The sequence below is a fragment of the Felis catus genome, chromosome B1 (assembly GCF_018350175.1).
Source record: "Felis catus isolate Fca126 chromosome B1, F.catus_Fca126_mat1.0, whole genome shotgun sequence".
NCBI lineage: Eukaryota > Metazoa > Chordata > Mammalia > Carnivora > Felidae > Felis > Felis catus.
The window spans coordinates 127,759,982-127,787,398 of record NC_058371.1 but is presented as its reverse complement, the minus strand read 5'-3'; the positions used below and the strand labels follow the sequence as shown (position 1 = coordinate 127,787,398).

Here is a 27,417-nt window from a genome sequence, read left to right as displayed (position 1 = left end):
CTGAGCGTAGTTCACTACTTTCCTAGGGAAAGTCTTGACCAATATTTGTCATAATGAAAGAAATGTGAACTCCTAATTATCACATCATTTTTATACTTTACTTTTGTTATAACTGTGTCCTAAATAGCTACACTTAGGAATTTATAGGTTTAACAAGTTTACCAGGCAATTATGATTCATGTAGTCCTTGGACCACACTTTAAAATGTGAAGACTGATCACTAGATTCATCCTTAAGACTTTTGAGGTAACCAAAAATGTGTAAATCATAGTAACTTTGTCACCTGTCTCCAATTCCAGTTTACCTTACAAGTTTTGTTTTTAAACTTGTAGCAGTATGTTCCTCACTTGTGTAATTTTAGCAGACCAAATTATAACTTTTTAAGGTTGAAAATATTTAAACTCTTCATCAATGTCTTTCTTCAAGTATTTCTGATTTATACCTATAATTATTTGTAAATATATATATTTTTAAATCTTCCTTAATTTTAATTTTTAAGACATTTCAGTTTTTTATTTTGATTATGACAGCAATTTAGTCAACTTTGATTATATTTTGGAAAAATAATCTCTCTAACGTTTCTAGGGAAGACTTACAATACTATTAAGTTTTCTTTGGAACAGGCCTTTTGGGGTTTTTCTCATGATAACTATGTTAGGAACCTCATAATAGAAAACTTCCCATTTCAGGTAAGCCTTTCTTTTTCTGTTTTGTTTTGTGTTTTGTTTTTTGACAGTCATTTTTTTAGTGTATTTGACACACAGTGTTATATTATTTTAAGTACACCGTTTAATGATTTGGCAAGTTTATACATTATGCCAAGTTCATCACAAGTGTAGCTACCATCTGTCCCATTACATTGCAACTATAATATAATTGACTGTATTCCTTATTCTGTGCCTTTTATTCCTGTGGCTTATTCATTTCATACTTGGAAGCCTCTATCTCCTACTTCCCTTCACCTACTTTGCCCAACCCCCCTACTCTGGCAACCATCACTTTGTTCTCTATATATAGGTTTGATTCTGCTGTTTGTTTATTCAGTTTTTAAAGATTTCACTTATGAATGGAATTTTACAGTGTTTGATGAATGGAATTATACAGTGTCTGCCTTTCTCTGCCTGACTACTTCACTTAGCATAATACCCTCTAAGTCCATCCATGTTGTCTCCAATGACACTATCTCATCCTTTTTATGGCTGCATAATATTCCTCTCTCTCTCTCTCTCTCTCTCTGTGTGTGTGTGTGTGTGTGTGTGTGTGTGTGTGTACACCACATCTTTCTTATCCATCCGATATAATGTACACTTAGATTTCTTCTATATCTTTCTTGGCAATTATCAATAATGCTGTAATATACATAGAGGTGCATATAGCTTTATGAATTAGAGTTTTTATTTTCTTTGAGCAAATACCACTGTTGGATATCTGATCATATTCAGATATCCATATTCATATTCTTTTAAATCTTTTGAGTATCTTCCATATGTTTTCCACAGTGGCTGTACCAATTCACATTTCCATCAACACTATACATGTATTTCTTTTTCTCTACATCCTTACCAATAATTGTTATTTCTTATCATTTTGATTTTAGCCATTTCTTAAATTATGTAAGGTGATATCTCATTGCGGTTTTGATTTGCATATCCCTGGTGATTAGTGACATTAAACATCTTTTCATGTGCCTGTTGGCCATCTGGATGTCTTCTTTGAAAAAGAAATGTCTATTCAGGTCCTCTGCCCATTTTTTAATTGTTTTTTGTTTGTTTTATTTTGTATTGAGTAGTGTATTTTTGTATTGAGTAGTATATAGTTTGGATATTAACCCTTTATTGGATATATCATTTTCAAATATCTTCTGCCATTCATTAGGTTGTCTTTTGGTTTTATTGATGGTTTCCTAACAGCCCTCCTTATTTTTTGTTCATTTAAAAATTTTGACTTCTAAGTACTCCAGAATGAAAACAACAACAACAACAAAATGACAACAACAACAAAAACTTGGGTAGACTGATATGGTAACAACTTTATCATAATTGCAAAGTAACCATTTAATCATGAATAAACATTGAATATAAAGATAGTGTTTAATGAAATTTTATTCATTTACATATATGTATTTTGAAAGTATTACTTAAGTGAATCAGTAACAACTTTAGTTTCTTCCTCTTGGTGACATAGGAACTCCCTTAAACTATAATAAACATGCCAACTTACCAAATACTAATTTTTTTTTTCAATTTGTGGAGATTTAAATGAGGACAGCTTGTGTTACAAAAATAGAAATCATATGCTTCAGCTCATGAACCCCTTCCTGGTATTTTCTTACATGGATGTGCATGTTTGTATGTTCCTTTAACTTAATTTTATTGTCTTTAAAAATATTGTCTGTAGACTTAGAAACTCATAATTTCTCATTGCACATCTGGACTAATGTATTTTACTATCGTATTTTACTATCGTATCATCAACCTTGTGTCATTTCTATCCATTACACACTAGCTTTGCCTTTAGAATTCCTTAAAGTGTTAAAATTCACTGTGTGGAAAATGCTTTCCTAGACAGAATGATGACTTTACTAATAGTTGGGAAGAAGCCAGAATTTGGAAGGAAGTGTAAGGAGTTCCATCTTCATTGTGGTCAGATAAGAAAGCTGATGGAACATCCTACAGGCAATATGAGACAGTTCAAGACACTGTATTGAATGCTGTGCTAAGATTAAATGAAGAAAAAGGAGAAGGGCTGATGAATCACACTTGCCCACACGGGGACAAACTACTTGTTATTTCATTCTCCAGAACACAGGAGTTTAAGCAACAATTTTGAAGTGGTGCTTTCTGCTTCATTAAGTCACCCTAAAATATATCTAGAAAGTATTTTTTTCTAATAAAAAATTCTGTTTTTGAAAAACATATACTGTTCTCACTTCTGTGTTGCAGCTAATATCTTAGAACAAATATTAACACTTCAATCAAGATGTATTATCTTAAAAAAGATGTATTATCTAAATTCATATACAGAATATATATGAATTTATAAGCCCTACATCGTGACTCCATTTTCTATATTAAGTTATCTTTTACATGCATTTATCTAAGAATATGCTGGAAGCATACAAGCCAAAATATCAACAGTGGTTACCTGACCGTAGTAAAATTAAGAATGCCTGTTTAAATTTTTCTTTCTTACAAATTATTTTTTATTTAAACATAATTTAATTTAATAAAGAAAAATCAGTAGAAGATGTCTTGAAAAAGAAATAGAAGCAATTCAAAATAAATATTTCTTATGAGTTTATGTTTTTAATTGGAGGTTGTCCATTAAATTTTTAGCCAAAAGAAGTAAAACTGTATAGTATTTTGATTGTCTGAGGAAGGATGGCATGCCACTTTCATTAGGGGTAGCCTTCTACTTCCCTGGAGTGGCTCTGGAAATACAAATGCCTCTCTCACATGTCTGATGCCAGAAATAATATAAGTTATGAGTTTGAGATGACCAGCAAGGAGACCTGGAGTGCATGGTACAGATTTGTAGATTGAGATAGACTTGATGCCATGGAATCAGGATCTCTCCTACCCCTTCTCACACTGTCATATAATTAATGATTTGTCTTTACCTACAGACTGTTAGTTCATCAAGCAGGAATTAGGGTTTGTTCGCTGTACCTGGCATACAGTAGGGCCTCAGTATATCCTGGCCAAATGAGAGATGAATGAGAGGTGAAATATCAAGCACAGAACAAGGAAGGTAATTTAGAACAGAAAATAAATGGGGGAAACAATTAGGTAATATGGATGGCTCAGCAGAAATCACAGAGAGGCAGTGTAGTTTTAAGGGCATGATTTTTGGACAGAGAGAACCCTGCTAGGATTCTACACCCCAGGAGAGTGGAGAGAAGAACACATCGAATAGGTTAAAGTGACTAAGAATTGCAGTATTGGGAGTGGCGTGAGAAACATCTTTATGCCTTATTACAAGACAAATTACACCCAGAATATAACAAGTCTTATTCTTGGGAATATATATTTTTTTTAAATACAGTTGAGATACTCATAAAATATGCAGTTTTTTTTTAATTTAGGAACAAAACTGGGAGCTTTAAAAATTTATGCTTCTCTGATTTTGCCCTTCCTAAATTAGTCTAGAAATAAAGTTAGAGAGAAGTCATATTTTATTATACTCTGTGTTGATTTTAATAATGTCAAAGGATTGTCACAGAAAAAAGAAAATAGTGGTTATCCTTGATTGAGGAATTTAGCTTTGGCAGGGAAGTGACAAAAAGCTGCTTTATTTTTTCCATTGAGTTTTCAGTTTTGGTTTTAGAAAAACACTTAGAAGCAAACTGAGAATGTCTTTTGTTTCCCTTGCTGGAACCTAAAGACTTTTATGACAGTGGTGTAAATAAAGGCAGCTCTGACTGCTATGCTCTAACTCATGTGTGCCTCTGATATTGATGTGTTCAGGAAAGTAACATATCTGGAAAGCAGATGTGGAACTCCTTTCTAGAGAGACAAAATGACATGAGTTGAGAGTGTGGGCAGTATTATTTCACACACTGTGATCAAATCCTTGCACAACGGAAAGACCCTAGACAAGTTTTTTTTTTTTTTTCCGACTTCTCTAAAGGCTATTTCTTCATTTGGATGATGGAGATAATGAGTTCCTCATATAATTGTGGAGATGATTAAATGAGGTAATTTCTGTAATGGGGCTTAACACAGTGCCTGATATACAGCAAGTACAATAGAGAAATACAGTTTATTTTGTTTTTGCTTTTTGTTTTGTTTTGTATCTAAGAAGATCCTGAGCATCCAGATCTGTATCAATGGTTAACTCTGAGCCCTGGCAGCTTGCTACAGTTAGAGCAGAGAGGTGAAAGAGAGGGCCATTGCTTAGTAGTTTATTGTCTTTTATAGGTCTTTCCTACAAAGAGAAGAAAAGTCCAGGGGTATGGAAAGAATCACATGCATACAGTCAATGCCAAGGTTTTTATGCAGAGTCAAGGATTACTGGAGACTGTAACAAATGAACCTAAGACTAGGGGAGAAGAGATTTGGGATTCCTCTAGTCATTTACCTCTCCCCGCTTCTCTTTTGGGTATCTTACAGCAGTGAAAGGGGAGTAAAAGACAAAAAAGGAACTGTTGATGGTTAGGAAACAGAATTAGAAAACATGGTTATGCCTGTTACATGATTTCCAAAACACCTTGTCTAAGAGCCCAGCCCCAAAGCAGAAGGCATAAAGCAGATTATCTTAATTTTGTGCAAACGGCCTCCCTCCTGGTGTCTGCTTTTTCCTATCAAAGCTCAGCCTTACTAGCAATGGTGGTAGCCTAACACGAACAAATGTCCTAGGGTTAAAATGACTCCCTTTAAGGCCATTTGGGTGGCTCTGTCGGTTGAGCATCCGATTTCAGCTCAGGTCATGATCTTAGGGTTCATGAGTTTGAGCCCTGCCTTGGGCTCTGTGCTGAGAGCTCAGAGCCTGGAGCCTGCTTCAGATTCTGTGTCTCCCTCTCTCTCAGCCCTTCCCCTGCTCACATTCTCTCTCTCTCTCTCTCTCTCTCTCTCTCTCTCTCTCTCTCTCTTTCTCTCTCTCTCTCTCACAAAAATAAATAAACATTGAAAATGTTTTTTAAATGACTCTCTTTAGTTAAAAATACTGTGTTGTTAGAAAGCAGTTGTTAAAACTTGGAAGATTGATGGACCACTCAAAATCACCTATTGGAACCACAAAGAAAAAGCAGGACCTAAACACTTAAAATTAAAATTAGAGAATGGCATTTGCACTTGCTCAACGGAAATTAACTTGACTATCTATACTGTTAGTGTTATAATATTAGGAGTAGAGGATACCAGCAAATTAAAGGTGCTTTTATCTTAAAGCGCTAATGCATTTGGTAAAGGCAGCTACAAAATAGGGCAATATGCAGTCAATTGTACCTGTTAGGTGATAAGAAATGAAAGGTGGATGAGATGCATACGAAGCTACTGTCTACATGATGTCCACATTTAAGGACATAGAATTGGAGCTAGGATTTAAATAGTAACATAGATAAGTGAAGATTAACTGAAAAATAAATTATATTTGAGTATAATGTTAGGTAAATGTTTCAGTGTCATACTACTGTGTTTTCTTATGCTGCAGATGCTAGAAACCTAAAATGTTTATTGTCCCCAAACCTCTCTGGCTAAAGTGAAGGAAAGGAGTTAAAGCAGGTGGTCTGCTATCCTTTCATTCTCTTTACTGGGAGAATGGAGCTGGGAGAAAGGAAATTCAGGAGACCCAGGTGTATTCTCCTTGTTAACTGGGCCTCCCAGTAAACAGAATAAGGATATGTACTGGGGGGAAGAGGCCTTACTTCTGAAACACTCTCAGCATGATGTCCTGGCCAAAGGACCCTATAACATGTAGTCATGATGGTCTGTAAGGAATGTCACTTAGACTGTAGAACTATCTGGGGTATAAAATGAAAATGTTTCAGAATTTATACACCCACTGCAGCTTGTGGAACCCCACAAGCCTTACTTAGAGACCATAACAATTCTGGGTCAGAGGTGCTTGTCTACATGGGAAGGAAGGATGTGGAGAGCTGCCCTTGGTGTCCATTTTTCTCTCTGCTTGGTCTGAAGCTTTCCATTGCCTGTATTCTTGAAATTATTACTAGTTTACTACTGGGTAAGGTCTCTGATTCATGTGAATATGATTTGATGATCCAATCAAGTGCATTAGCTCAGTGTTCTAGACAAGTTGGATTCTACTGAACAGATGTGCTTTCATGGAACTTGCATTTGGAATTCAGCTATATTGAGAGAGGAGTAGAGCATTGATAACCATTTTATTAATCAGTTTGCCACTACAACTAATGTGAGCAAGGTGTGTGAATATGTGTGTTTATGAAGGTGGGGGTGCAAATATCATGGATGCATTTCATAAGAGGCATAATAGAAGTGAGACCAAGAAGAAAATAACATTAAGAAGGGAACATAGAGTTTTCCTATATTCTAGCTTTTCTTCTGAAACACAGCCAGCAATTATTGTTTTTCATTATTTAAAAAAAATTCTGTGATTCTTTTAAGATGTACTTAACTTGCATCAATGACAAAGATTCATATACTAGAGGTAACTGATTTCTCTTTTGGTGGTTCTAATTGTTAAAGTGTTACTATATTGGTTAAAGTTATGTCTACAAGTAGATTCTGTCAATCACCCTACTTCTTGGCACTAATTTTGATTTTGATTTTAAGTGTTTGAAGATAGCCATAAAACTTATCTGAATCTGTTGCTCTCTTGTTTTTTCTTTTCTTTTCTTTCTTTTTTTTTTTAATCTTCTAGTCATTCTCCATAACATCATTTAGAGTCCGTTTTCCATCCTGGGTGTTCATCTCTGAATATGCTGAAGTTTGTGCAGGCTCTTCTTTTGAAAATTGATCCAGATTTTGGGGCACATAGATGGCTCAAGTCAGCTGAGCATCTGACTCTTGATTTTGGCTCAGGGTCGTGGGATTGAACGGATTGAGTCAGGCTTCACTTGGAGCATGGAGCCTGCTTAAGATTCTCTCTCTCCCTGTCCCTACCCCTGCACCTCCCCCACACTGGCACCTTAAAAAGGAAAGAGAATAGATCCAGGTTTTGGTTTTTGTTGTTGTTTTTTGTTTTTTCAACACCGTTACCACTACCACCAATAAATGCAAAGAAAGGAAATAAACAAAAGACAGACAGATGATGAAACTATGGATTAAACCAATTTTTTTAGTAAAACAAATTTAAAAACAAATCTAACACTTAGCAATGCATGTATCATATTTTGATACTGAGTCAAACAAATGAACTACAAAAATAATGTATATGTTAAGAGTTATCTGAAATTTGAATATTCACTGAAATTTTGATATTAAGTAGTTATGACTAATTATTTCTAGATATGATTTTGACACTGGGATTATATTTTAAAAGTCCTTATCTTTTAGAAATGAATTCTGAAAAATTAATGACTAAAACAACGTGTCTGGGATTTATTTCACTAATTCATGATGGTGAATGTATGAGTATATACACATGGCCAAGATTGCCATGAGTCAATAATTGGTGAGGCTGAGTGATGGATATGTGGGGTTTAGTTAATACTTAGTCAAATTTTAAGATATTTATAATTCATCATAATAAAAAAGCCATTCAGAAGTTTTAGGTTAAATTTAGTTAAATAAGGACACTTCGCTTAAGTTGATTTCATTATTATTTGCTACATACCCTTCTTCAAGAAAATATGTATGAATATATGTGTGTGGTTAGGTAGTCAAAAGAGTGAGCAGACACATAGGTAAGAAAAATATGATCACTACATGCTGGATGCACTCTTTTTTGATGGTGAATCATAGAATTCAACAAATTTATTTATTATAGAAGAAATACATAACAAACATCTTCTTAAAAATTAATCTTAAATATAGGCAGAGTGACTGGTTCAGCTAATTCTTTGCTATTTGTGAAGAAAAATTGATTGCTCAGCTTAAACTTAAGATGGCAGAGAAGGAGAGAAATATATGACTGGATATACTTACCTTTTAAGAAACCAGATTTTAGGTGAATCCTATTACAAATATGATCGGTAGGATTATTTCTTAAATCAACATATTTTATGGTATAAAATTTAGTCTGCTGTAACCTGTGAAAAGCTGCTTTCATTTGTGTATAAAAGGACAGTGGAGGACAACGGTTAAAAAAATAAAAGCTCATATAATTTTATTTACCTTTTTAGTTCTAAGTCACTTCTGAAACTACAAAAACAGAGCACCACTTAAATATTTCTGAAAATGATTGACAGATCATTCAGTGGCCTGAAGTATTACTTTCTGAAAAATATCCAAGTGAATAGAAAGAACATGTATTCAATCTTTGCACATTATATCATTTTCTCAAGTAGCTTTCTTCATTACAAGGAAACACACACACAGCAACACATACCTCTAAAATTTGCTAAATCTGTAAAAATATAGAAAAGATTTACAGTCTGCTATTTGAGCACACAAACCAGAAATGTGTCTTTGTTGTATTTTTACCCCCAGTTGAAATATCTCAAATTATTTTTAAAAACATTAATAATACTACCAATATTTCTCTGAAATGCATGTATATAACTTTGCAATTGGACAAATGGGTTTATAAATATGATATTTTCAGCCTAATCGATATTTTTAGTGTCAAGTGATTGCCTTTCTTGTTTATATAATAATGAATTAGCTCCCATGTATTCAATATTTAATTGCTTTTTATTTTCTCAGGAAGAATGAGTTATAGCCAAGTGCTAAATTTAGGAATATTATAGACTAGAGCACTCAAAACATATAATTTATTTCAGGTGATAAAAATTTACCATAGGCTTTTAAATCACTAATATAATTATTTTTTCACAATTCATGACCTAAGAAATATTTTACCAATATGTACATTTTGCCTAAGAAACTGAATCACAGTACAGAGTCAAGTATTATAAAGGGGAAACCTCTCTTAAACCATCTTGTATATCACAGAAATATAGGAGTAATTTTTCAGTGGCTGGATGTATAGTCAATCAATTACAAGATTTAAGTTGATAAAACATTTTGTATGCTAAAGCTCGTTGTGCCTCTTTGTATTCAATAATTTATTGTGACTTGAGCTTCTCAGATATTTGCAGAGGAAAATGGATCCTATGATGTTGCATCTACAGGCAAATTTCACCTAAATATAATCACAAGGACCAAGGAAACAATCCAGATAGATACTGAGCTATCTGTAATAATTCTCACTGAAGGAATCACATGATTTTGGACAGCTTTTGTAAATATATATCTCATCATATTCAAGTATGTTTAAAGCTGTATTATAATATCAGTTTAACTTGGAAGGTTAAATATTATATATAATCCTGGAAGCCTATTTTCCATCTCAGAATTTTTCAACTACTTTGAAATATTATAATACCTTACAATTTCATGGTACTTAAACGTTTAGAGTTTTTTTTTTTTAAATAAGCATTATCTAATTTAATCCTCACGGCAACCTCATAGTGCTACATTTATCTGCAATAATTTGAGTTAAAGGGGAGAAAACTTCGCATAACCTACTTATTAATTATAATGAATTACAGAATCTAATGGCAAGAATGTCCATCAGATTGCTGATCATCAGTTATTTCTATTGTTTTAAATGCACATGATAGCTGTGCACCTGTTTCATTCTCCTTTCTTTTGCTTTATAGATAGGTTTCTCTGTAAGCATTTAGTTCCTGCTTCCCCATAATAGCAATTTTATTGTAATTTTGTGTTTCAGAGGCACTTACTCTGACCCAAACTCAAGTGTCAATTAGGATCAGTTCTGGTGTCATAAATCCATTTCCCAGGAGATAGAATCTGATTGGCTCAGCTTTGAGCAGTTATTTTCAGTGTACATTCATCTTCTGAATTACAGTCTTACATATTCAATTGCCTATTGCATACCTTTACTTGGATGTCTAATAGGCTTTAAAATTTAAAATGTCCAAACGTAAATACCTGATTTTCCTTGGAGTCATTTTTGATTATCTTTTTCCAGTGTGCGTATATCCACACCAATAACAAATCCATTTGGATTTACTTCTCAATAACATCCAGAATATTATGGCTGCTGAGTCCTTCAATCACTACCATCCAAGTCAAACAGTCATGTTCTCTTGCCTGGATTATTCATCTCCCTATATCTACTCATCTTTTTACACTCTATTTTCAGTACACAAAGTAGAATCATCTTTTAAATATTTAAGTCAGATCATGTCTCTTCTCTGGTCAGATTTTCTATCTCACTTGTAGTGAACTCAAATTTCTTTGCACCATTCTACAAAGTTCTATATTACCTGTACCCCAGCACATCGCCTTTCTGATCAAATAACCTTTTACTCTTTGTCTTGTTCAGTTGGCTCCAGCCACATTAACTTTTTACTCTTCCTCACCATGTCAGGCACATTCTCAACTGTGTGGTTCTTCCCCCTGACTTAAATGTTTTTCTCCAAGATGTCTGTATGGCTTACTCTCTCATTTCCTTCAGGCGTTTTTGTCATCTCATTGAGATGTCAAATGTCACCATATTTAAAATTGCAGTTTCTCTCTCAACATTCCCTAAGCTTGCTCCATGGTTTAAAAGTCTCTGTAGCACTTATCTTCATCTGGCATTCTTTTTTTTAATGTTTTTATTTATTTTTGAGACAGAGAGAGAGCATGAGCAGGGGAGGGGCGGAAAGAGAGGGAGGCACAGAATCCAAAGCAGGCTCCAGGCTCTGAGCTGTCAGCACACAGCCTGACGCAGGGGTAGAACTCACGGACTGTGAGATCATGACCTGAGCCGCAGTTGGACTCTTAGCCAATTGAGCCACCCAAGCGCCCTTTCGTCTGGCATTCCATATATTTATCTATTTGTTTATTTTATCTGTATCCTTTTGACACCTGACTAGAATGTAAGTTCCATGAACACATTGATTTTTGTCAGTTTTGTCCTCAAGCATTGCCTGGTAGATGAATTTTTGTTGAGAAACTATATTGCCCACCTTAGATCCAAGCCACTAAGGCCTGTGAAGTGGGAGATCATGAGAAGAGCCTGTTTATGATGAAAGAGATGTCAAAGATGGAGAATATAACTAGTATCTTTCATATAGACATATACTGTTACCTATTTCCAAAATAAAAGTAGCCATGCTCAATACCACTTGGTGACTTGTCCAAGGTTATATAACTAATTAGTCGTAGGAAGGGAATTGAATGTAAGTACTGCTCAATTGAATTCATAGCTCTTTCAGTGGTCCTATAGCCATGGTTTCACATAACCTGAGGTGTGTTAGTAAAGAAATTCCAACTTATTTCATATAGTTCTGAAATTGACTTGTTAATTAAAAAATTACAAGATTCTCATTTAATTATATCCTTGTGACTTACCTTCCAGCAGACTACTTAAGGTCACAGACATTGTCTGTCTCCTAATGACACTATTACACAAATTTGGGCAAACTTGAGCCATAATATCTCTTCATGACCTCAGGCCACCAGCTTTCCCCTTTACCTTAAAAGTTTAAAATTATACAGTATAAGAGCCTTTCAACTTAAATTCTCCTGAAGTTTAATTTGCAGCTGCCATGTATTTAAATTTGTGGTATTTAAAGAGCCTGTTTATTGTCTGATGCTCTGTTGTCATTGATATTGATAGGGTGAGGATGTCAGGTTGGGGACATTTACCATCATTTCTGATGAAAATAATAAAAGTGACTTTTGGAAAGGAATATCTAATGAAAACCCTACAACACAGATGCACTCATATGCTCATGAAAGGATTAATCCCAAAACAAATTCTAAAGGGATTTGTAGTTGTATTATAGAAAGCAGACTGCCCCTTTAAAGAATCTGTTAGGATAAAGGGAAACTAATTGAACCAGTGCCAAATGAGTTTCAGAAGAATTGCTCCAAATTGCTAAAGTTTAGGGAAAATAAAGTTAGCTGAAAATTAGAATGAATATTAGAATTACATCTTAAAAATACACTGTCATGCTCAACTTCTTTTTTTTCTTTTCAGTTTAGTGACTCACTATTGCTCTGCCAAATTTCTCTTTCTTAGGAAAACAGCACCAATTAGAAATGAAGCGTGCTTCATGCAGAAAATATTTTTTTCTTCTTAAGAACATATTTCACTTTTTATATTTTTTAAATTTTTTTAATGTTTATTCATTTTTGAGATGGAGAGAGACAGAGCATGAACAGGGGAGGGGCAGAGAGAGAGGAAGACACAGAATCTGAAGCAGGCTCCAGGCTCTGAGCTGTCAGCACAGAGCCCGACGCGGGGCTCGAACTCACAGACCGTGAGATCATGACCTGAGCCGAAGTCAGATGCTTAACCGACTGAGCCACCCAGGCGCCCCTCACTTTTTATATTAATGGCTCTATCAAAGAGTTAGAAGGAATATTATATTGCCCTAAAAATTAAGACATAATTTTCTTATATATGTACAGTTAAATAGACTGTTTAGAGCCATTGATTTATTTATATACTTAAGAAACTACTTCTAAAATCAGTCCAATAGATTTCCTTCATTGAATTTCCAGATCAGAGTCAAGAGAGGCTTTTCAATTATATTACAATGAAAAATATATCTATTTTTTCATTTTAAGTACCTAATACATGTTCAAAATTGAGAATTTTATAGAGCATATTGGAACTATAGTAGATTAAAAGCTACTGAGTCTTACTCATAAGAAATTAGGAGCTCAAATTTAATTTCTGTTTATTTTATCTTTATTTTCTTTCTCCCTTCCACTTCTGACCCAAGGAAGGAAGGCAGGGAAGGTAGGAAGGTGGGAAGGCGGGACGGCAGGAAGGGAGGAAGGAAGGAAGGAAGGAAGGAAGGAAGGAAGGAAGGAAGGAAGGAAGGAAAAATGGCAATCAAGAAAGGCAAGAGTGCATGCTTATTATAGATCTTAAACTTTGAGCAGTTTGGAACTGATGATAAAATATAGAGCTACCATGTTAGTGTATTACATAAAAACAACAACCAAGCTATTGTCATATGTTGACTTATATAAAATTGGCCTTATTAGATTTTTTTCTAAGATTTTTTAAAATAAAAGTTTGATTTTGAGATAATTGCACATTTACATGTAACTAAAAGAAATCATACAGAGTAAATACAGTATACTTTTCACCCAATTTTCCACATGGTAACATCTTGTGTGACAATAGTACAATATTACAACTAGAAAATTGATATTAATACAATTTACTAGCCTTTTTCAGATTCCACCCATTTTGTATGCACTCGCTTGTATGTTTATGTGTCTTTATTTCAGTACAGTTTTATCACATGCATTGACTCATATCACTCCCATGGTAGTCAGTTTCATTAAAAAGATCCTTTGTGGGGCAACTGGGTGACTCAGTTGGTTGAGCATCCAACATCAGCTCAGGTTATGATCTCACAGTTTGTGAGTTCAAGCACTGAATCGTGCTCACTGCTGTCAGCGCAGATCCCACTTCAGATCTTCTGTTCCCCCTCTCTCTCTGTCCCTACGCTGCTCACACTCTCACTCTCAAAATTAGTAAAAACTTTTTTAAAAAAGATGCTTTTTGCCACCCTATCCCAGACCCTTTCCTCCTGCACACCACTCTAATTTCTGGCAACCACTAATTCTCTTTCTCTGTAACTTGGCATTTCAAGAATATTAAATGAAATCATATAGTACATAATCTTTGGAGGTTGACTTTATATATATATATATATATATATATATATATATATGCATAAAATGTGTATATATATATGCATAAAATGTGTATATATATATATATGTATACACACACGCACACAAATACATATATATATATATGTATTTGTGTGCGTGTGTGTATACATATATATATATATACATATATATATACACAATTAATGTTTTTAACATTTATTTATTTTTGAGACAGAGAGAGACAGAGTGTAAGTGGAGAAGGGGCAGAGAGAGGGAGACACAGAATCTGAAGCAGGCTCCAGGCTCCAAGCTGTCAGCAGAGAGCCGGTCGCAGGGCTTGAACTCACAAACCGCGAGATCATGACCTGAACCAAAGTCAGACACTAAACCAACTGAGCCACCCAGACACCCTGACTTTATTTTTTTTTAACTTAGCATAATACTCTGAAGATCCATTTAAGTTGTTCTATGGCTGTGTAGAACTCATAGGCCTATGCACTGAACTGTGTCCTCCCCAAATTCATATGCTGAAACTTTAATCTTCAATGTGACTGTATTAGGAGATAATTAAATAAGGATTGAGCCCTAATCTGGTAAGACTGTGGCCTTATAAGAAAGAGAGAAAGATTTCTCTATCTCTGCCACTGTGAGAAGGCAGCCAGGAAGAGAGCACTCACCAAAACAAAACCAAGTTCAGCCTCCAGAATTACGAGAAAATAAATTTCTGTTCTTTAACCTGTCCACTCTCTGGTATTTTGTTATGGCAGCCCAGCTCACTAATATACATGGTGTAGATAGATCAGTTTATTTAATAGGTTTTTTTTTAACGCAGGGCCTTTGGGTTGCCTCCAGTTTGGGGACTACCACAAATAAAGCTGCTATTAACATTAATGTACAGATTTTTGTGTGACATAGTTTTTATTTCTCTGGGATAGTGCAAATGCAATGTCATATGGTAAGTGCCCATTTAGTTTTGCAAGAAACTTCTTTATACTTTTTCTTGCATGGCTATACCATGTTGTATTCGAACTGTCAATATATGAGTAATCCATTTTATCACTATTCTTACCAGCATTCAGTATAATCACTATTTTTTTTTATTTAGACATTCTGATAGGTATGTAGTGATATTTCATTGTGGTATTCATTTGCATTTCCCTAACAGCTAATGATATAGGACATCTTTGCATGTGGGCCTTCCTAGATTTTTAAAAACTATATTGAACTATATTTTAAAAGTCCTAGAGATTTCTTTTTCAAAGACATGCACTCCAACAGTAGAAATTTTGGTCAAGGAATTTATGTTATAAGGCAAAACTCCTTAAACCTCAATGCTTATCCATAAAACTCCAGGAAAATAAAATCTAGATTTTTTTTTATATGCCTAGAAAGTAAAATGGATACTTGAAGTTGTAAATGTCATCAGTCATTTTTATTTGTCTTTGGAGTCACTTTTTATATGTTTCTGGAAATGTGTTATCAGTGTAACAATTCAGTTCCAACGCTAGCCACTTTGCAGTCTTATCCTTTCAGAGATGGGAAGCTGTCCCAGCACCTCATTTAATCCTGCAAAGCATTGTGAGGGACAAATAGCTTCTTGGGCTGGCACCCAGCATCTGTATTAGGAATGGACCTCTCTCTAAGACAGTACCCAGAAATCTTGAATTATGGCTTTGTCTTTCAAATGTCTTCATCGGTACCTACAAAGTAAGAGTTAATAGCAGTTATAATAATGAGTTGCATAGAAGTAAGCTGTAATTAGTTATTAAACAATCAACAGTTAATAAACAAATGGGTATTTAAGTAGAATATGGGCTGCCAATGAAGAAAATTGATAACCGCAACCTTAATTAAAGAGAAAAATCTAAACACTGTCAGTTAACTTGAAAGAAATATTTTCCAAATAAGCTGCAAATTGGATAATTAGGAGTTGATAGTGATAAGAGATTTCCGCTCAATAATCTCATTTTGTTTACCTCCTTTTATGTGCTAAGCCTAAAGTAAAACGATGTCCTAAAGCACAAATTAAAAAAAAAAAAAATTACTAGCTTAGTTCTTTGAGAAATGCTGGCTGGTTCTTTCTGATTCACTGGCAAAAGAAATCTTATCTAATTAAAATAAAACACAAAACACAAATTTAAAATTTACCGTCTCATATTTCTGATGGTAACATGGGGCAATGGCACATGTTCTCTCTACCAATATAGACTGCTAAAGGCAGGAAGTAGGGCAACAAGTCCATTAAAGCTTCTGGTGCATTTAGGGTAGAACAATAATGTATGTAATAAAACCACTAATACTGTGATGGTAACCTTTTCATAGAACAAGCTAGAGTTTTTCTGAGCATTGATTTTAGGATTTGAGGGACAGCAGTACATGTTTTAAGTATCACTGTCCCTTTCTTATTATAGTTTGTAGATTGTCTTCACAGAAGTCCAATCTAACTCAGAATTCTCGGTCCCATTTTAATTTTACCTCTATGTTTATGTTATCTCTGAGTCAGAAATATTTCATTTGTATGTGAGTTAACTAAACAACAACAACAAAGTAAGCAATACTTATCGGTTGCCTGACATGCGCCTGGGTCTGCTTTCAGTCCATTTCATGTGGTATATGAATCCTTTGATCCCCACAATCACCTCTGAGAAACATTCTATTATTATCCTCAGTCTATGGATGAAGAAATTGAGGCTTAGAGGAGTCATTGCTGAAGGTCATAGTGTGAAGAACTCAATATTTAAACCCAAGTTTATCTGAGCAAAAGTGTTCCCCACTTTTTCATATGAAAGTTTTTCACAGCACTTCAGAAATGACTCTAAATGAAATATTAATAGAAAAGCATTCATTGAAGACTGTAGATTCAGCATATAAATAATCTCAGGGAAAATTAATTCCAAAGCATATTTCATCACCAACCAGCCAGTACATAGAATCTAATTAAAACTAGGTGGTCAAATTATTTTTCTTTTAAAGTTTTATCACATTATCAACTTAAAATTGTCTTTGGTGCTGTATAATAAAAGGGGGCTTTTTTTCCAAACATAAAGCAATTGAATAATAGTCCTAGCAACTTTAAATATTCAGCTGTTTATTTTTTTTAACAAATGACTGCCATAGCAGTTATTAATCCTTACAATGTTTATAAAAGACCATACTTTATTGAAAATACTTTTATTATTTAAAATACCGAATTTTCCATTCTGAAGTCATTTAACAAAGGCTATCCATCATCAGTCAGTTCAGTACACTCCTTTGACTTAGCTTTCAAAACCGGAAGGATTCCTTTTAAATATCCCTCTGTATTCTTTAGACAACAAGTCGCTATTTAGGTAACATTTGTGTGTGTGTGTGTGTGTGTGTGTGTGTGTGTGTGTGTGTGTGTGTGTTGCCAAAATAGTCTGTAGAAGAAGACTCAAAATGTGAAGAGTACTACTACTCATCAGTTTTTGAACCTTGGTCCTTCAATTCTCCATGGTCAGCCTGTACCTTAAATTTTGCTCTTTATTGGTTCCTTTCGTACTATAGATACACTCAGGTTTTATTCATCATGAAAAAAAAGGTAAACAAATGAATAAATTAAAGCTTAAAGCTGAGTCCTTCTAAAGCTTCTATCATAGCTCCCTCCTTGCTAATCATCCTCAGAGAAGAGTACTACATCCTCCTTGTCACTGTCCTTTGAGCCCATGGCAATTTAGCTTTGTTCCCTCCACCCCAGGCCACCTCAACAATACCACATTCAGGGGACCGTTGAAGTCCTCATCTTAACTAAAATTCTCTACTATTCAATATCGAGGATCATTTTATCTATTCGGTATATTGTTTTTCTTAAAAACAATTTAAGATGAGGGGTACCTGGGTGGCTCAGTTAGTTAAGCATCCCACTAGTGAGTACAGATCAGGTCATGATCTCAGAGTTCATGAGTCAGAGCCCCATAACAGGCTCTGTGCTGACAGTGTGGAGCCTGCTGGGGAGTCTCTCCCTGTCTCTGTCTGCCCCTTGCCCATTTGTGCCCTCAAAATAAATAAATAAACTTTAATTTTTTTTCAAAATGAAAATTTATTTTAACTTTTGTGATGTATGCAGTATGTGTGTGTGAGGGGTGGGGGAGATCATTTTAAGAAAAAAGTTTGGTGTGTTTTTTTTGTTTTTGTTTTTGTTTTAGTATTTTTCATGTTATTAACTAGTAAACACTACCTGTTTAGGTCTTTACTATGTAATTTCTCATTCTTGACTTCTTATTTCTATAAATTGACTGTGAGGGCTTGTGGGAGTAACCCAAAGTAATAAATACTCTTTTTTACTTACTTAAAGAGGACTGAGTACCATTTGATATAAAGGTCAAGATTGCTGCCCCTTTTATTTGAATCTATGGCAAGAGTTTCACTCTTCAGGTATATGGAACTGAATGGAGAGGGCACTTCATAAAACAGAATAGGAAGAAAAACTGATGTGTTCAGTAAAATTTAGCACTTTAGCAAGGGCTTAGGAAGAGCTCAATCTGAGCTAGGCATCCTATTGAAGCAGAGAGTAAAGAGGAAACAAATCTCTTGTTCAATTTTAAATTGTTGGGTTTGTAACAATTTTTTCCCAGCATAAATCAATTTGATATCTAATTCACAGACACTGTTGGACAGCACAGCAATTGAAACCAGGGTAGATGGAAGTTAAATCTAGTATTACTGTTTTTCTTCATAGTAACTATATCTTTTCTACAAAGGTCAGTAATAACAATTTCATTTTAGAACTCTAAAGAGAAGGTAAAAAAAATCAAATGAAATCTACAAATGTCACTTTCCTTGTTCATGCTTTTTTTTTTTTCTCAAAGGGTGGAGAGTAAGAAATAGTATGGCTTTTGAAAATCATTCAGATGATTGTGGGCTAATAATGTCCGATATATTTAAGTACCCACTGGTGAATTGTTTATCTCAAAGAAAATCACGTATAGAACGCCAGTGCATGAAATAAACATGACTAAGTTTAAGTGCCTATCACCAGACAGGCACTTGCTAAGACTTTGTACATATTATCTCATTAATCATCAAATCAAACCAGTATTGTAAGAATTACTATGATGCCTAAATAATAAATTAGAAATTTTAAACTTAGAGTAATTAAGTAGTGACTTAACGAAGGTGCCACAAATAAGAAGGAGTAGATTTAGATTTAATTCTAAACAACACTACTAATAGAAGCAGATAATTGCAGATCCTTCCAATGATGAAGGAACTGAAGCATGACCTTAGAGCAGCACGGGCTAGGTCTGCCTTTTGACCCTCACAGTATTTTCTAAGGAAATCCCAAGGACTTCATCTCTAGTATATTAAAAAAAAATCTGAAGTTTTCATTCCAAGTGGAATGACTAAGTACTGTTGGAACTCCTGTCCCTAATAAGCATCAATTAAAATGACTTTAAAAAGAAGACAAAGTGCATAAAAATACCACCACCATCATTCCCCCATTTCTCAGGCCACAACCCTGAGAGCATCTTTAATGCTTCTCTTGCTCTCACACTTCATATCTAATCCATCCACTAGTTTGGTGTTTTCCTGTCATCAAATCTATCATCAAATTTATCATCAAATATTATCACTGCATGTAATACTCCCTGTTGCCACCTTAGTCTAAACCATCATAATTGTTTTCCCAGACTATTTCAATGGCCTCCTAAATGGCATTCCTGCCTTCACTCTTGCCCCTCTAGTTAATTCTCCAAACAGAGTGACCGTCTACAAATTTAGGTCTTATCACTTCTTTTTCCTGCTCAAAACAGCCCAATGGTTTTTCACCACATTGAGAGTAAAATTTTTCAGTCTCTGTATTGTCTGACACCAACCTCACATCAGGTCCTTCCCTTCTCTTTCTAATCCATTCTACTTCAAGTACCCAGGCCTCTCTGTTCCTCAAAAAACCAAAGCCCATCCCTCCCTCAGGGCCTTTGCATTTGACACTCTTCCTGGAGCATCTACTTGGCTCACATCCTCACTTACTTCAGGATTCTTAATTCACATCCTCACTTACTTCAGGATTCTGCTCTCCTCAGAGAGGTTTTTGTTGACTAATTCATCTAACATAACTCAGCTTCCTTTTCAACCCTTTATTCTTTCTTTTTTATTACTGACACTTCTGTGCTAATAGGTTTCTTTTTTCCCTCCTCCCTTAAACACATTCTCTGATCCTTCTATCAGCTCTTTGCCTGTTAAGACTGACCTTTGTAGACTGCTTCCTCCAGGGTTCCTCACCCCTGGCCACTGGTTGGGACTGGTCAGTGGGAGCACTGGCAGGAGATCACAGAGTAGAAAGAGACAGATGAGGGTATTTATTACTCCCTTGCTTCTTTTATATCTTGAGTCTGTTTTAGCAATGGTGGCTTTCCTCCAGGGCCACAGCTCCCATCCAGTCAGTGGTAGTTTTCCCGTGGCCCTAGTTCTCATTTCCTTCTAGTAGCGCAGTTCTTTTTACTTGCCCATCAATTTTAGAATGGTTAGAGCTTCCCGTTGTTGCTGGTTCCCGGGTGCTTTATCATCCTTTGTTGGTTTCTTTAACCCTGTCCGTATCTCTGTATGAAAGAACCTTTATTAGCTGTCTTCAGTTAAACGCATTGCTATTTTTATACTGTCTGAAATGGAGATGATTCAACTTCTCTTCCCATTACTTGAAATTTTACATTTATTTATTTTTTTGTCATCTAACTTTGCCGCCAGGATGTGACTTGTCTGAGGTTTGGTAACGTGAATAACGCCTCCTGCCTGCTGTCAAGATGTGTGCGTTGTAATTCCCTGAAACTGTGAATGTGTTACCTTACCTGGTAGGGCAGTCTTTGCATGTGTGATTAAGGACACAGACATTGAGATAGGGAGATTATCCTGGATTATAGGGGTGGGCCCAAGCTAATCATATACGGCCTTCATAGCAGAGAAATTTTCCTGGCTGGATCAGAGAGATGAGAGTGAAAAAGACAGGAGAGATGGAAAGCAGGAAGGAAACTCAATTTACTATTGCTGACTTAAAAATAAAGAAGGGAGACACAGGCCAAGGAGTGCAATCAGTCTGGGAAAGCTGGGAATGGCATTCAGCTGACAGCCAGCAAGGAAATGAATTTCCTGAAACCACAAGGACTTGAATTTTACCAACAATCTTAAAGAGAAGGAAACTGATCCCCCCTAAGGCCCTCACAACTTCTTGATTTTAATCTTATGAGAACTGTGTTGTTTTCTCTTACTTACAGAATTGTAAATTTTTTGTAGTTTAAGCCACTAAATCTGTGGTGATTTACTAGGACAGCAGTAAAAAACCTAATGCAAGAGGCTTGGATTTTTCTGAACCTTTGTGGTATATACTCTGCCTAGAACCATGTCTGTATATGTCAAGATGCTCAAGAATATCTGGTGAATTAATAAATTGAGTTGATCATATGTTTTAAGAAACCTTAGCTCATCTCAACAACAAGCCTGTGAAAGAACATGGTTGTTTCTAGTATTTACAAAATATTATAGTCTATGAGATTATCAAGAAGTAAGCTTAGAAGAAGAGTTTAATAGATTTCCTCACAGGGGTTTCTGACACCTCTTACCAAAATAACCTTTCTATTTGATCCATTATTTTAGAATCCGAATGGAAAATCAATTCCCATTCAAGTTCAAAGTGAGCTTTCCATTTCCAGTATTTAAGGTAGAGTGTACCTATTATCCAAAACATAGTATTTAAAGAATGTAGAGGAGGGAACTTGTTGGGCAGAGCACTGTGTGTTTCGTGTAAGCGATGTGGGAATCTACCCCCAAAACTAAGAGCTCACTGTGCACACCGTATGTTAGCCAACTTGACCAGAAATTATATTTAATAAATAAATAAATAATATAAAATAGGTATATTAAACTTCAAAAAAATGTAGATTCACTAAAGTACCTCATGTAGGCTTATTTAGGTTCCTTAAATTGTCAAAATCTATTTTTTAATTGAACTCGCTATGTTAATCCCTTTAACAGCTTTTTTTTCCCTGAAAATATCTAATGATGTTGTGCCTCTGTAGCACATACCATGATCTTAAAAGAAGGTAATTTAAACTCTAAATGTGTGAATTTTATGTGTGAAAAGATTCCTACTTAGGAAAACTATATTCTATTATCCTTAAAATAGACTGCATTATCAATTCAAATGTATAACTGATCAAATTAGAAGAGGGCATTAAAAATAGTCATCTAGGTAACTATTAACTTTAAATTCATTTTCTCTGTGCTCCACTTATGTAGAAAGAGACAGGAGTTTGAAGCTAATGCTACATTATCAGAAGTAAAAACAGTTTTAAAATATGCCTGAAGGAGTATTTTTCAAGTTTACTTTAGTCTGAATATTCTGAGGACATGGTAACTCAAGTCTGGATCTTGAAATATTTGAATTATCAGAAACTCCCAAGTTTCTCCTCCTAGACATTACTGCCTTCAAAAACAGTTTTGTGCTATAAACTGTTTGCCAGAATGTAATAAAAACTCTAATGCTTTCTAGAGAAGAGGATTGGTTTTATCTTTATTTTTTATTTTGGTCATTCTCAGTGTGGTCCCTCAATCACCAGCATCAGCATCACCTGGTAAAGTGTTAGAAATGCAAATTCTTAGACCCTCACCTCAGCAATCCCTGAATCAGAAACCCAGGGGGTGGAGCCCTACAATTTGCCCTCTAGCAGATTCTGATGTGATCTCAAGTTTGAGCAGAGCACAACTAACCCTGTGAATTGCTTACATTTCACAGACTGTTCCGCTCATCAACTGAGCTAAATTAAACTGAAATGAGAAATGAAGAAACTACGATAAACTGGGTACCTTAAAGAACCCTGCATTTCTGAAAGTTGCCTGGTGTAGCTGTGTATATACATACTGTCTCAATTTCCACAGGTTTCTAATTTATCCATAAGGAAAGAGTGTAAGGAGGTGCCCCATTTGGGAATCATTAATAAAGAATCATCTCTGACCTTACAAAACGTTTGCACATTTTGGTTACAGTTTGGTTTTTCCCTTTGATCTGTGTTTGCCAAATTTATAAATTGAACATGATACCAATGTGTCATGAGGTCGAAATCATGATTTCATTGCCCCCCTTTTAAAGACATAAACATGTTTTCCTCAATACTGAAAAATGGTATGACTGACCTTCAATCAATAGGTGTTTCCCTTGGGATGCATTTGTTCTAATACATATGAAGAGTCCCTGTGGTTGCTGAGAACACTCAATAGAGAGCCCATTAGGCATTCCTCATGGCCCCCAGCTGATACATTCATTCAAACAAGTACTCAGTAAGTGTCTGCAAGGTACTTAATTACTGCCAGACACTGAACAGGATATAAAGTAAGGCAATTCTCTGTCCTCCAGGATTTTATAATCTAGCCAGGAATTCAAAGGAAAGGGACTAAACCGTCACGTTCTAGGCACTGAGCAGAGCAGGAGACGTAAGGTGAATCTGATATGCCCCGACTCGAGAGACCCCCGAAAACAAACCACCAGAGTCCAGAGTCAAAGCCAAGTGGCAAGGGTCGTTTATTGCAGGTTCGAACCCGGTCCTCCGCGCACTCGTTACCGGTGACGCTAAGAGGTCCCGAGGGAGGATCTTACAGCTTCTTTTATAGACAGGCACAAACAAGTTAGGGATTTTTCGCGGTTACAGAGCTGTTATTGGTTGACATTTAAATTTGAACACTGGGCAGAACTTGATTGGTTCCCGCCTTTTTTTCAAACCACTCAGCACAACCGAGCACGCCCTGGCTGGTTCCGGGAACCGCGGTGGGGGGGGGGGGGGGGGGGGGGGCGGGGTAGGTCTTTTCTTTGCAGTTGTGAGTACACCAAATCCATGTAACCACTCAAGGAAGTTGACATTATTTCCAATTTGTAAATAAGGGTACAATAGTCTTAGTGATGCTGAGAATTTGTTCAAATTCATCAGGTAAGAAAGTGATGGGGGTGAACTTTAAAATCAAAACTGATTTTTAAGTCAAGGAGTTTCCGGAGTACCACTTCTATAAAGCATAAACAGAAATTCCTAGGTGTCTATAATAAGTGCCTAAATGAATGATGCACGTTGCTTCCCCAGGCAGATTTTTTAAAGGGGCAGTAACTGTGGACTGGGAAGTGCAAACTTTGCAGGAAAAGTTCAACACAGATGTTTATGGAAAGAAAAAGTGTCATGGCTTGGGTAGGAGAAAAAGGGTTTGAAAGTATTCCAGATGGAAGACACTATTAAACAGAAACGTTTAGTCAGGAATGAGAAAGGCAAGTTCTGGTAGGACGATGAAATCAGCCCAGCACATTTGCAGTGCCCAGTTAATGATTTGGAATGGCTCTGCTTGGCTCTGGCTATTCCTGAAGGCAAACGCTTTAACAATTAAGGGATGGCGATGAACAGTCCCACTTAAGCAAAGCTAAATGTAAATGCACCACTTTACTGGCTGTGTCCTAATGTATTCAGCCAAGGGTTTGAAGTCCCTACTTCTTTCGGCTTTAACTTTGGATAAGCATGATCTTTCCTTATGTAAGTGACAGTTCTGTTCCTCTCCTCTGCAGCCACCAGGATTCAATCACTTTAGACTTATTATCACTCAAAGGTAAATTTTTATAAAATCTCACAGGTAAATTTTTATAAAATCTCTGAAGTCCCTAGAGTTGAACAAATTCTTGGGAATGTCGGGTCTCCCAGGTACTTGTTTGCAGATACTGCAATGTGCCAGAAAGAAACCACAATTTTATCTTGAGTAATCCAGTTTCACTCCACTTAGTATTAAAGAAATATTAATGGATGATAGGGTAAATAGAGCATGTCTAAAGAAAAGATGCATTTGAATGGTCTATCCTATTTAACTTCAGTGGATTTTGATATGGCTCTGTATTTATTTTGAATCAAAGTCCCCATATAGAGGTAGAAGGAGATTTCAAGGGGAAATTTCAAAAGTGCCTTTGTTTTGATTTCTTGTTAAAGCCCTCTCTGTGGTAAGAAATATTTTTTGTCATTTGGTCGCTGTGAATTTCAAAAGGATCTCCTATGATAGAATAGTCATCCCCCAAAGATCTTTGATGTACTATGGGGAATGTCTTTGTTCCCAAAGAAGATAATAAAAGCAGCAAGAAAATAATAAACATTCTCTATAGGATATCACAGTTTTAATTGACCACGGACACTCAAATCGATGTTTTAATCTACAGAGACATGGCAAGGTCAGCAGCAGAGGAACTGATAATGCTTTACTTTCATAATATGAGGGATATATTTAAGATTTGTAATGTACACATGAAGTATCGTAGCTTGAAAGGATAATGGGCTTTAAAACTATAGATATTAATTACACTTTAATGTGATTTTTTAGCATATTTTAACAAAAATTAATTAGAAAATATTTTGCTTAGGTAACTTTCATATGGATCCTTTTAAAAATCAGTTCCCTTTTATAGTCGTATGGTCAAAGAATATGCACCCATTTTTTAAGATAAAGTTTTTATCAAAATTTTACATATTTTGAAAGTATTTACAAAACCAATAATGAAAAATAGGAGTTACTTCCCTATTCCTCCCTACTTCCTCTTCCCACTCTGTGGAAACAACGTTTAATTTTTGTTTTGTGTTAGCTACTTCTATTTTCCAAGTATTTTTAAATAACATTTTTACACTACTTTCCCTGATTTTTAGATATTGATATTATCTATTGATGGACTAACAAAAAAGATAAGAATTTAGCTTATATACAGTTATCTCACACAAAGTTACCCTTTCCTTCCAAAATAGTTTTAACACATTTATAATTATATCCTTATTCAGTATTATCATTCCATAGTCACGTAAACATTTTTTCCCTGGCTCCAGAGAGGCTCCAACTGTTTATTCAATATGTGTACCTTCACTGAATCACCTTACTTTTTTGTTCAGTGCCTCACCAAACCACATATATATCCATTAGCCATATATATCTATATTTTTTTTTCTTTAAGATATATGTATCTTATATATTTGGGTGTATGTATATATGTATCTTAAAGAAAAAATTTAGATTAAGATCTTGCTGCTTCTGCTTCACATTATTGTTGTTTTTCCAATTTAGTTACAGAAAGTAAAATATAGCTAGCATATATAGCATTGTCATCATGTTGAGATTTGAACTTCTTTTTGGAATTTTTCAATATCACCATTCATTGCCAGTCTTTAAGTCCTATGTAAATATCTCCATTACTGGCTGCTGAAGAGCCATAGCTTTTGAAGATGAATTAACGGAATAGAAAGCCTGTAATAAAGCAGTTTTCTCGCCTCCTCATATAGTAATATATTTTTCACCTTGAACTCTGAGAATGACACCAGTCTTGGTGTTGATATGTTACCTTCTTTGGATCAGCATATTTACAATAACTAAATTCCAAACTTGTCTAATTGACTTTTTCCTCTTTGTATTTTAAACTTGTGTAGTTTAAGGAGTTCAGCGGTTTCATTCTCTCTCTCTCTCTTCTTTTTAATGTCATACTTTGTTCCTCAAATAAAATGTCTTAAGAAAGGAAATAGTCTGGCATTTTTGTTTTACTTTTATTCAAACAGCAACAAACTCTACTGTCTTTATATGGGCTTTTTGTTTATATCCTTGATATTTTTAGAATTTAATATAGATTTCTGTAGTTGATTAAATTATGTCTCGAAAGCCACTATTGATTTGTATAAATTGGAAGAGCCACTGACTTAATAAAGAGGATTTAATTCAGCTTTCAAGGAGAAACTTATTCTTTATTGAAGATTTATGGTCTCCTCAACTCCATTCAGACATCTGGCATATTGGATGGCCCTTGACATTCTGGTGAACCCTTTGATAATTTTTTTTTAATTTTTTTTTCAACGTTTTTATTTATTTTTGGGACAGAGAGAGACAGAGCACGAACGGGGGAGGGGCAGAGAGAGAGGGAGACACAGAACCGGAAACAGGCTCCAGGCTCTGAGCCATCAGCCCAGAGCCTGATGTGGGGCTCGAACTCACGGACCGCGAGATCATGACCTGGCTGAAGTCGGACGCTTAACTGACTGCGCCACCCAGGCGCCCCCCCTTTGATAATTTTAATCATAATTCAAATTTCAAACAACAAATATTTGGGATGTTCCAGGTTTTAAATAGCATCCAACTCTCAACCCTAAAAATGTTCTTTACTTGACTCTCAAGAACATTTTTTTTT

General features: G+C 35.3%; 1 protein-coding gene and 1 long non-coding RNA gene across 3 annotated transcripts in view; one reads left to right on the top strand and one right to left on the bottom strand.

Annotated features, from left to right (window-relative positions):
• GRID2 (glutamate ionotropic receptor delta type subunit 2) overlaps positions 1 to 27,417 on the top strand; it is a 1,434,457-nt gene that overhangs the window by 822,897 nt on the left and 584,143 nt on the right. The window lies entirely within an intron of this gene.
• LOC123385011 lies at positions 15,638 to 23,947 on the bottom strand. Its single transcript, XR_006596947.1, has 3 exons — positions 23,379 to 23,947; positions 20,446 to 20,794; positions 15,638 to 15,937 (listed from the first exon to the last, which is right to left on the bottom strand). It is a non-coding gene; the product is annotated as an uncharacterized LOC123385011 (long non-coding RNA).